Source organism: Halyomorpha halys, unplaced genomic scaffold, assembly GCF_000696795.3.
Source record: "Halyomorpha halys isolate HHAL.00 unplaced genomic scaffold, Hhal_1.1 Scaffold115.1, whole genome shotgun sequence".
Classification (NCBI taxonomy): domain Eukaryota; kingdom Metazoa; phylum Arthropoda; class Insecta; order Hemiptera; family Pentatomidae; genus Halyomorpha; species Halyomorpha halys.
This window is the reverse complement of record NW_027106332.1, coordinates 718,372-727,757: the sequence shown is the minus strand read 5'-3', so window position 1 is coordinate 727,757 and position 9,386 is coordinate 718,372. Positions and strand designations below refer to the sequence as shown.

General features: G+C 29.7%; 1 long non-coding RNA gene across 1 annotated transcript in view; it reads right to left on the bottom strand.

Moving 5' to 3' along the window:
- The window catches only part of LOC136795109 (uncharacterized), a 65,158-nt gene that overhangs the window by 17,767 nt on the left and 38,005 nt on the right, over nt 1-9,386 (bottom strand). The window contains exons 2-3 of the long non-coding RNA XR_010842657.1: nt 7,840-8,045; nt 2,501-2,614 (exon numbers count right to left, since the gene is read on the bottom strand). This is a non-coding gene — a long non-coding RNA (uncharacterized lncRNA). The remainder of the gene's footprint in view (nt 1-2,500; nt 2,615-7,839; nt 8,046-9,386) is intronic.

Below are 9,386 nucleotides of genomic sequence, written 5' to 3'. Positions count from 1 at the left end.
CAGATATTGTGATGCTGATTGGGCTAGTGACCGGGATAAAAGACGGTAAGGAACTGGCTATATTTTCATCTAGGGCGATGCCCTAATATCCTGGTGCACTAATCGGCAGCCTACTGTGGCACTTTCAACAATGGAGGCCGAATATGTTGTAATATCCTCTTTTATGAGTAAATAGTTATTTTTATATACAAATAATTTTTGTTATTGTCTATAGGCAGGATGTCTGGAAGATCCCTAAGTTACTCTCAGTGGGAGACATCTTGAAAAAAGAAGATATCGAAGAGTCACCCAGGAAGAATAAAGGACTTTTGGTTTGGATTGCTAGTGAGAGCATGTCAGTCCGCTGGAAGAAGAGAGGTGACTGGAAGCCATTATTATAAAGCCATTGGACATAGTATAATAGAAAAGAAGACATTTCGGTTTAAAATGTTTTTTTCTCTGTGTTTTAAGATAATTTTTTAGTTTCAATTTATGTTTGAAGTAGTAATACCATATAATACAACAAGGAAAAGTTCCTTTGTGGAACTTCTTCATACGAATTATAATTTGACTCTTGGTCTGGATATGCTAGTTAAGAGTACGTCCGTCGGCTGGAAGAAGAGGGGTAACTGGAAGCCATTGGACATAGCAGAATAGAAAAGAAGGCATTTCGGTTTAAAATGTTTTTTTCTCTTGGTTTTGCGATATTTGGTTAGTTTTAATTTATGTTTGAAGTAGTAATACCATATAATACAACAAGGAAAAGTCCCTTCGTGGAACTTCTTTATACGAATTAAAATTTGACTCTTGGTTTGGATTGGCTAGTGAGAGTAAGTCCGTCGGCTGGAAGTAGAGAGGTGACTGGAAGCCATTATTATAGAGCTATTGGACATATAAATGATTTCAGTTATCGGCAATAGGCAGGATGTCTGGAAGATCCCTAAGCAACTCACAGTGGGAAACATCTTGAAAAAAGAAGATATCGAAGAGTCACCCAAGAAGAATAAAGGACTCTTGGTTTGGATTGGCTAGTGAGAGTACGTCTGTCGGCAGGAAGAAGAGGGGTGCACGAAAGCTATTGTTATAGCATTATAATGCCATTGGCCATAGCATTATAGAAAAGAAGACATCAAGACTCAAAAATCATCAAAGGATGATTGTGTAATTGGTTAGTGTTGCTCAAAATAGAATTGAAGCAGATTATTAAAAGTAGCTAATAAATAATTTAATTCAGTGTCAATAGTAGCTGAATGTATGTTCTGATTGCCTAGAAACCTTCCCTGACATTAAGAGTCAAGAATGTTATAAAATTCTACTATCAATTTAATATTCAAGCTTTTAGTTTGAACCTAAGCTATACCTAAGATAAGAGAATTAAGTTAAAACTATCAATTTTCCTTTTCATTTACTTTAAATAATTCTTGTATATTACTAAGTGGCAATTTCTTGAGAACCAGAGAAAGCTTTATGGTTGAGAGGACTTACTGAATTTTGCGGCGTACCTCTTCATAGAGGTAAATGTTTTGAGCGCTATCACACGATAAAACATTATTAGTGTTCATTATTTACACCATTTAGTTATTTGTTGATTGAAAAATTTTGTTAATAAATAATATTGACGAAAATTATAAACGTTTCCGTTTTTGTACTTTCAACTGTATATTCTATATTTATTCATAAAAAAAGTGCCTATCTTTCATAATAACAATGAAGAATACATTCTACATTGAGAAAATAAGTTTCATAAAAAAATTCATAGTAGTTTTTAATTATGGTGATTTTACATAATGACAAAATTCACAAGGATTTTTTAAAAAATCGCCCGCTCCTGCCATAACACACCAACTCAAAGCTCCAGACAACAATGTGTTAATACTTTCATGATAGGTCTTACTGTAAAATGCCAAGAGGCTGTAAATGTATCTCAAATATTGTTTCAATATCTATTCTATAAACAAAAATTGATCTGGCTGGCTGGGAGGTCACTACGCTCTGTTTACGATTTACTTACGTAATTTAAGTAACCAAAATATACTAGATTCATATGCCTCCTAATGTTATTGGAGGGTAGGCTTAAACATTTTTTTTACGATAACAGCAGTAAATTAAATACACTTGCTTCAAGTTTTCTGAGAATGACACACAGAAAATTAAGACTTGCTACAAGGTTTTTAATTATTACCTTTTAGTACATATCAACTTATAAATATTACCTTTCAATCTCCTCAAGATAGCAAGAACATATTTGGCATACCGGGACAAAAATAAAGCAAGCCTCCTTTATAATTAACCTCCTTTAAAATAAAGCCTTCCAATAACAATGGACAGCAGTTACAACAGATAACTCACAATTGACATACTTTTTAAAAGAGAAACAGCTGAAGAATTCTTTGAATCAATGATCAACAGAACATGAAAATTATGTATAATGAAAAGTGTCGATTTCATTATTATTCAATATTAAATTTCTAAAAGTCAGTTAAAATTTGGAAGACAATGCTGATTGTAATTCAATACATACATTGAAGATAACTCGTATGAAGAGGTGTTCCTTCATCCTTTTCTACACTGGTTGTCAATGATTTAGATACGTTGGACCAATGAGAAGAATAGTGGGAGTCATCACTGAGACATTCTGAGAAATACAAACAATAAATAGTAAATATCATATATATTTATATACATATATGATATAAATAATAATTTATAATACTAAGAGTTAAGTGTTAAATGTAAATATATAGTTAAATACAGTAGTTATAATTCTAAAGGCAAAAATTGTTCACCAATAGTAATATTGGTAATAATGATAAAAATGTTCAACCTATCATATCCTTTTATAATAAGCTTAGTGATGAGAAAATAGTTGACTGTTGATTATATATATGAGAAGATGGTTGGGGGTGTGGTCAGAGAAGTACACAAGTTAAATTTTTTTTTTTATTCATTAGTGCCAACGTTTTAGCCAGAATTTCCAGCCTTCAACCACCAATGTCTAGCCAACAAGATAACAACCAATGAATAAAAGGTATATAGAATAATATATAAAACATTGGGACAAATTAATGAGCTTAATTATATAATTTTTAAAAAGTTTGTAAATTGATTTTGGTGACATTTTTGAAAAATAAACCAAATCTTAACATAATAAAATTTCATTAAACAAATAAAATCAATTGACAAACTTTTTGAAAATTATATAAATAAACTTATAAATGATAGTAAAAAAGGAAGATAAAAGTAAATTATTAAACTGAAATTGCACAAAACCTAAAATATACAGGTTAGTTAAATTGCACGATAGTAATGCTCCACTTAGACAATTGTAGATGACATAAGAGGAATCTTGGAAAGATTATCTTAACACCTCAATCCAACTCTGATTTTTTTAAAATAATAATAACTTTGATATTAAAAATGCAATAGAATTAAAAAATACAAGATCAAAAAAAAATAAAAGTTATAGATAAAGACTCAGTCCTTGTTTGTTTCGATATAGAAACTTTATTTTTCAACTTAAACATACAGGATATCATAAATTAATAGATATAATGAGGTGTAGATAGTTGACCGTAGATTAATGATTGGAGAAGTTTGTCGGGGGGTGCGGTCAGCAAAGAACAACATAAATGAACAAAACCATACTTATTTATTTTATGCCGACGTTTCGACCTGAGTTTCATAAGTGTATAAGTTAATACTCACAATGTAATTCAGATATAAACCACTCACTATTTTTCATTGTCTGTCATAATGTTCAATTTGTAGATTCAATTTATTTATTTATTTTTCAATTTTTTTAGACACTACTTGCATATCTTATATTATACATATCTTCTTACCTACATGATATTATATTTCATCTGTCACTGTTTTCAATTTACTACCATACAATTCCACGAATATCAATCAATTAAAAATTTTGAACTATTCAATTATCAGTTATCAATTTTTTATGATTTATGATTTAATTCAATATTTTGTATAATTCTAAATTTGTTTGTATACTATTCCTTTTCAATTGTAAGTTACTCTAAATGTTGTTGTTATCTCTTTTGTTCTATAGCCCTGATGAAGACCTGAAACTCAGGTCGAAACGACAGCATAAAATAAATAAATATGGTTTTGTTTATTTGTTGTTCTTTGCTGACCGCACCCCCCGACAAACTTCTCCAATCATTAATATATATAAATTAGGAACAGTTCAACTGATAATAATGAATCTTAGGACATCAATTATAATAATGTCGATACATCTATTAAAATTTACCCAATATGTAGATTTAATAGTATTACACATATGGAGAGAAAAATGTTATTAATACATTTAAAAGACATGAATATAAAAATTTGAAATTGGGAAAAAAACTGATCAATAAATAACAAAATTTAAACACTAGCAAAAAAAAATAAAATTGATATACTCGATAAAACTAATGTTATATTTCAATAAATTTGTAAAAACTGTATAAATCCTATGACTGTATACATCAGAAAAACTAAACAAACTGAAAAAAAAATTAACAAAATTAAACAACACCATAGTAATTATAACTCTACAAATAATTTGTCAAAGGATTTATCCATCCACAATATCAATTGCAAGCATGATTTTGACTTTGAAAAACCAAAACTAGTAAAAATAGTAGATAATGATTATAAACATAAAATAATAGAATCAATTTATATAAATAAAATTTTAAATAATACATATAATTTGCAAACTTATATGCATGTCAAATCAATGCACATTTTGCAAATATTATTGACAAAATAAAATTCTAGAGTAACACCAATTAAAAATTTTAACCTATATAATTTAAATTAGACATATATTCAGCAATATAAAATTATAATCAATAAATAATATTGACAGGACAGCATATTAAGCCATGGAATAACAGTCACAGTTATCTTGATAAACTTTTTATAACCTCCTGCACTTAGAAAGTTTGAATCAGCAAGTTGTACTATAATTAGTAATTAAAAACTTTTGATCCTGAAGATGATATTTTAGCCGAAACATTGAACATGTTTATTAATTAATATTGGTGAAATATTTTTACAAATTTACTCTAGCGTTAAATTAATTTCATATATAAGAGCAGTTATAGTTGTTTTAAAATTCAGTACTACATGTGAAGGAGGAAATTTAATTACAAAAGGTGGGGAAATATTGGAGATAACCACGCCATTATATTGTATATACATTAGAAATATTCTCAGATGATGCTCCGGAGAGATTAGAAGACACACAAGGAACAGAAACAGAAGAATATGACAATGTCACTTGGGCTGAGGAGAAGATGAGGGTAGGCAAAGGAACAGGCAGAGATGGTATTGTGCCACAATTTACAAACTTTATTGGTGGATTACAATGCTGGAATGCAAAGATAAGCAAGGTGATGGACGTTGGTCTTGAGAAAGAATTAATAATTCATTGCAAAGAAGAAATGCTGAAAACATCTGATAATTACACCAGTCTTGGAACAGTGCTAAACAGGAAAGGAAAATCAATTAAAATAATTCCAACAGAATAAAAAAAGGCGAATAATGTGAATTACCAGCTCTGTAACATTGTGGTACAGAAAAGGTTGATAGAAAACAATGTTAAACTACACATCTTTAGGGATGTATAACTACCTACCTTCCTTTATGAAAGTGAAAGATGCATTTTGGTGGGCAGACACTGTAATTGAGTTACAGCCACTGAAATGAAGTATCTCCAGAGAGTGGCTGGCCAAGGATGAGACTGACTAAGTAATGACGGATTATAAATGGACCTTAGAATACTTTCCTTTAGGGGCACTATTAAAAAGAGACAGCTGATGTTTGGTTACTTATACAGAATGAATGAAGAACAGGCTCCACGGAAGTTCTTTGAAGCGAGGCCATCGTCCAAGAGAAGATTCAGACTACAATTAGGGACTAAATCTTCCAGGGGCTAGGACAAAAGAAGCAAAAGAATTTGAAGTCCATAAAGGTGCTGGTTCAGGATCACAGTGCTTGGCACTGAGGAACAAGGGAAGCAAGATAAAGAATTATATTTGTAATATATGAATTAAATTTAAAACTGGTTAGTGCTAAATATGTTGATTTCAATTTCATTGGAAATTTACATAATAAATGCAATCCCTTCCAAATCAATTATAATTATCCTTTTAAAAAATGTATTTCTTTCCATACCAATTAAAACCCTCTCTAAAACCTATGTATTTTTTTTTGTTGTCATTTTTATGTAAAAGAGAAACTTTAGAAAAATCAATCAAGATAAAATTTTCTCAAAATTTTATTTTATTGTTATAAAAATGCATTTTCAATACAGTTAGATGTCTTTCCTCTTTTTATTGTTTGTAGTATAAAATATTTTTATCATTGAAGTCATTATTCTTCATAGACAGATTTCTTAAATTCATGGTAGTGGAACACCGCAACTCTTTCAGCGCCATGGCACTTCACGTTTCTAGCCACTTGAAGTTTAAATTTGTTTTTATAAGAATTATTTTCGTAGAAACTAGAAAAATAATCAAAATATTCTTTTCAAATTTTTGTTTATGATTGAAAACAACTCTCTCAACACTAGATGAAGAAGATAAAAAATAAATTACTAAGTGATCTAATTAAGTACATCAATTAATTTGTTAGTGATTTCTACTATCTTTCTTGATTTAATTGCTGTGAAAAATTTAAGGAAAATAATAAATAATAAATGAAATTAAACCGATGTAAAATACCAAGTGGGGTCCAGAGGTACGCTGGCCATGTTTTTTAAGAGAAAAAAATCACCATAAATCATATTCAATAAATGTTATCAAATTAACAAGGAGAATTCATTACAAACATTTTCTAGAAAAACGCAATGCAATTCCATAATATATCTGTAATGATCCAAAGTGTTGCAACCTCAGATACAAGCTACCCTGCTTTTATCTGATTACAACTGTTGTGTTCTTGACACTACAAGGGACAAATGGTACATTATTATTAAAAGAAGAAAAAAAGATCTGAATAAATAGTTTTCAAAGAAATGGAAAAGGTTTTACAATTTCATAGATTTATTTTACTACCTAAGATTGTGTGGTGTTGAAACCAGATAATTCAAAAGGCAACAGACTGATCATTTTTCATCAATGTAATCTTTGATACCTATGTAATCTGTGTAAATAGTGAAGGTACGACTAAGATGCCATGCCAAAGCTCTACAAACAGAGTAGTTCAAGAAAATCACATACATTCTGACTAAATATATTCTCCTCTATATCAGTCTTATCAAGGAACTAGTAATGTAAATAAAATAGGAATATGTAACAGCATTTTTTGGGAAAAAAAGAGTTATGAAAATTATAAAAAAGATAAATAGAAGCTGTAACTAAAACCAAATTTAATAAAAAAATAAGACTCCAAATAAACAATTATTTTTTAGATATATGAATTTCTGAAAACATAACAAAAGTAACAAGAATTAACTACACACGATGACTAGAAAATATCACTAAGCTATATTATGTATACATCTGCGACAATCAACATAAAATATCACCATAAATAGGTAGATGGTTGTATTTTTTATATACATAAATACGGTTCTGAAAACTTCAAAAGAATAATGAGAATAACTTATAAAAATGCTAGGTAGATATCAAAGTAGATTTCAAAGTACTATAAGAAAATAATTTAAAGGTTCTTATTTCTTGAATCACAAGTTTGCTTTATTTACCTTTTAAAAAAATTATTCTGATAGAATAATAATAGTATCAAACAGTTTATGGCATATCGGTGTATCATACCAGTACCTAAACCGTGCGATTTAAGGTACATTGGAAAGACATACCTCTCAAGTTATACAAAAATACTTCTTACCGAGAAACAGATATAGACCAGATGACTCTAAGGCTTCTCCACTTTTAACTGATACCAACCAACACAGTGGGTGGTCTTAAGCACCAAAGATAAGTTACCAAGTCTTTAATGGAACTAGAGTAGTACACTGATAGGCTGACATACTGTATCTTACTTGTACAGAATATTCACAGTGGATTTACTGCTGACTGGGGGGTCAGTAACAGCTGAAAAAGATAAAAAAGAAATTGATAGCAGCATTATCATGATAAAAACTACAATCAACATTATGAACACCAACCAGAACACAAAATCAAAGCTATCAGATCCAACTTCTTGCAGTGTTTGACACCAAAACTTATAATAACAATAACTGTAAACTGAAACCAATACAGTATGTAGGTATACATGTGTATATGTGTGTATATATACAATACAATCTTGACATTGGTTGATCTGCCAAGTTTGGTAACCGCTTGTGACTCTAAAAGAGGATCATTTTAACCAGTCATAGGGAAGAAAGCAGTGAGGCAGAGGGAAGGTATTGTTTATTAGTCACAACAATTCGTTAATTATCATAAAATAACCTCTATAATAATTATTATATTTCTATTATACATTTATAACTTATGATATCGCTTCTATATAACAATTTATGCTCTAAATTTTTATTTACACAGTGAAATTGTCATTTGTTTTCAAAATAATTTCCCCAAAATCTCGATTTTTTGTTACTCGGAAACAAATGCTTCTTTCTGAGAGACTATATCTCGGAAACTATTAAACCTAAAGATCTCTATTAGAATCAAATTTAAACAAATTTACTCTACTGTAAATTATATTTTTATACTCTAAATGAGAAATTAATTTTTTTAATTTTTAGAAAAGCCATTCCACTTGGCTATGGTTGGCAAAGCCATCGATTTTGAATCAGTAACATACAGTTAAATGTTATTTAATTTTATTTTTTCTTACATTTACAGACAATGGTAATAGGGATTATAGAGCTCCTTTACACCATATTTAAAAATATATAAATTAAATGACAACAAAATAAGAAAGAAAGGAAAGAAAAAAAATAATAATACTAATAAATAAATAAAAATTAAACTTAAGGTAAAATAACATAATGAACACAATGATACATATTTACATTCAGTCTGAGAAACTCCGAACCGAGCTCCCCTCCCCCCCTCAATTATGGAGGAAAGAGCACTACTCCGGAAATCCCGGCGTTTCTCTCAATCGTGTCACTGTTATTAAATGCCAGTGGAGGATGAATGAGGGCACTAGTGCTCAAGACTTGAGTGGAGAATCTGCCATTGCCAAAACTCTAATATGAACTGTATATGTTACTTTTTTACTTTTAGTCAAAGTAATCAAACATTGGGGTGAAAGAACTTCCTTTTTTCGCCTCTTGAGCTGGCTCTTGGAGAATTATAATCTACAAAATCCGGCAGTACCCCGAAGTTCGTTATAACCGGTTTACAATATAGTTAACTATTTGCCTATAGGCTATAGTTAGTTAACTAGTACTGTAGTGCATCATAAGGTAAAACTATAAAATT